Genomic DNA, 2,420 nt, shown 5'->3' with positions numbered 1-2,420 from the left:
GAACGTTTGGATAAAATAGATGCACAGAGCTGACAGAGCTGACAGCAGGCTGAAAGCAAGTGGCCTTCTTATGGGGAAGTGCAGCTAGTGCTCAGACAAACCTTGACAAGGTTTTTCAGCCTGTCTTGTCTGGATTGCCTGACTTCAGGCCTCAGTAGTGATGACAAGATATCCCACAGCAAAATATACTGCTGCAGTTTGTGTACAGAAATAAAACAGGACGTGACCAGCCCAAGGCCAAGTCATGTCAGGAGCTAAGTCATCTAAGGAGCCCTACTGATGTGCATGAAGAGAAGTAACCTTCCACACACATTCACTCATCATGTACAAGAGGAAGGAGATCTGTCATGGAGAGACACAGGGCATCCACGTGCTCTGGCTCTATGGGATTGCTAAATCCACATGAGTGTGAGCTGAAATGCCATCAAAACAGGAGTCCTGTGATCTGTAACTGCCCATGAGCACAAATCCTTCGAATGAAAGGTAGGTTAAACAGAAGCATATTTCAAACCTACAGTCCAGCTTCACGGACTACTAAAGTTTCTTGGGATAGCTCAGTGCAAGACCAGAGCTCAGGGAACAGAGGCAAATCAGGAAATCATTGGCAGAGACTATCTGGAGAGAACAAACATCCTTACTCTACTTACAGGGAAAGAACGTGGAAGCCAAGAGCAGTAGCTAATGCCAACTGATCTGCTCTAAGGAACATGCCCCACCTGACCCAGCTAAGGAGCCCAGGCTGAAGGCATAGGATGGATACCGGCTGTGGGAAAACAGCCTCACTTTACTCATGGAAGCTGAAGAGGTTGCATGCCTTCTGTGAAGCAGAGCTACAATATTCACAAGCCTGCAAGGCTATTTTAGTGGGGGAGACAAGAGCTGTTGCTGCAAGTTCTGCAGCAGGAAAGGGAAAAGAACGAAGACTTCCTGCTCTTTAGTTCACTTCCCAAGCAGCCACTCTCCAGTGGCCATAGTTAACAAAGGGTCCTTGGACACACAGAGCTTCCTTTGCCACAACTGCTACTGCATGTACCCTGTACGCTTCCCTTTGTGGAAATGGTATAAACCCTTCTAGAAAACAAAGATGTGCTCTTCAGCTCCTAATACAGCAGCAGGCTTGAGACAACACTAAGTGGAAAAAAGGCCTCCAGATGCCAATGAAGAAGAATAAAAATTAGAATCTAAGTGCTTACAAACAGCTTTGCTAAAACCAAACTTTCCAGCTAAGCCATGCACTGCATAAAGACAAATACTACCCTAAAACTTGGCCCCAGGAGCCACTTTAAGACCAAGTTTTCTCTTATCTGCTGGCCAAAATTCAAGAGTTTCCCATGACTCAGCTGTCTTCACTGCAAGCATGGCCAGAGAATACATCTGTCTACCAACCATCCAGACTGCAAAGACTCCATGAACATCTAAGAGTGACAGAGTCTTAGAGTTCTACCTCAAGACCTGGTGACCTGGGCAGGAAGTCTCCTCCCAAGCCTATGTGTAGTAGGGCTCAGCAGCCAGCAGCTTGCAGAGCAGTGCCATGGAACAATCACCTTCCACAAAGTCAGTCGAAGAGGCTGTTTTAACAGATTTTTAGTGCTTTGATACATGTAAGAAAAGAGCACAACTTCTTCAGGCTTACTCAGCAAAAACTTTGCCATAGATGAGTTCCTGAATTCAGAAAACACAAAAATGTCTGATTTCCTTCTGCCACAGCTCTCATCTATGGCAGACAACAGGTTAACTGGAGTGCTCAGAGGCTGTGTAGAAGCTTTTCTGGGATACATTCCCCATGATACTTGGCCCAGTCTCTTGGCTGAGAGAATGCTCTGTGCTTTATCAAGCCAATCAGCTCTGCAGCCCCTGGAGGCACAGTGCTGGCTTCCCACTGAGGGTTATCTCTATGCAAAACTCAGGAGGGCAGGTGCCTGCTGGAACAATACAGGTGCTGGCCAGGATGGTACCTGCTAAAGGACTGAACTGGCTGCAACTGGCTTCTAAGTGCTGATTTTACCCTTCTAGATATTTGGCTGTTGCTATTGCAAACATTATCCCAAGCGTTTTTAGAGCACAGACAGCCCCACTTATCACCCTGCAGCAAATCCTGCCTGTTAGTCACCAGCACCAAGTATCCCTCCTTTATGGCAGCTTTAAGTTATACCAGCTCTTGTCTCAACAGAGATAATTCAACCAAGCACAGAGACAGGGCATCAGTTCTATTTGCCTCCAGAAAGCAACACCTCATCATGCTCTGAGGATGTAGGTTCCCTGGTCCCTAACCCTAGCTGGAAAGGTGTCCCTAGCTCTCACCATTGGATCAGTACAAGGACAAAGTGCCCACAAATGCCAAGAAATGCAGGAGTGTCAGGTTAGTGACAAAGTGAAGTGTCATAAAGTGCCTTAGAAGAGTCTCTTACAGGGAGATAATA

The sequence above is a fragment of the Nestor notabilis genome, unplaced genomic scaffold (assembly GCF_000696875.1).
Source record: "Nestor notabilis isolate BGI_N333 unplaced genomic scaffold, ASM69687v1 scaffold27227, whole genome shotgun sequence".
Taxonomy (NCBI): Eukaryota; Metazoa; Chordata; class Aves; order Psittaciformes; family Psittacidae; genus Nestor; species Nestor notabilis.
The sequence above is the reverse complement of the archived record's forward strand: the minus strand, read 5'-3'. Positions refer to the sequence as shown.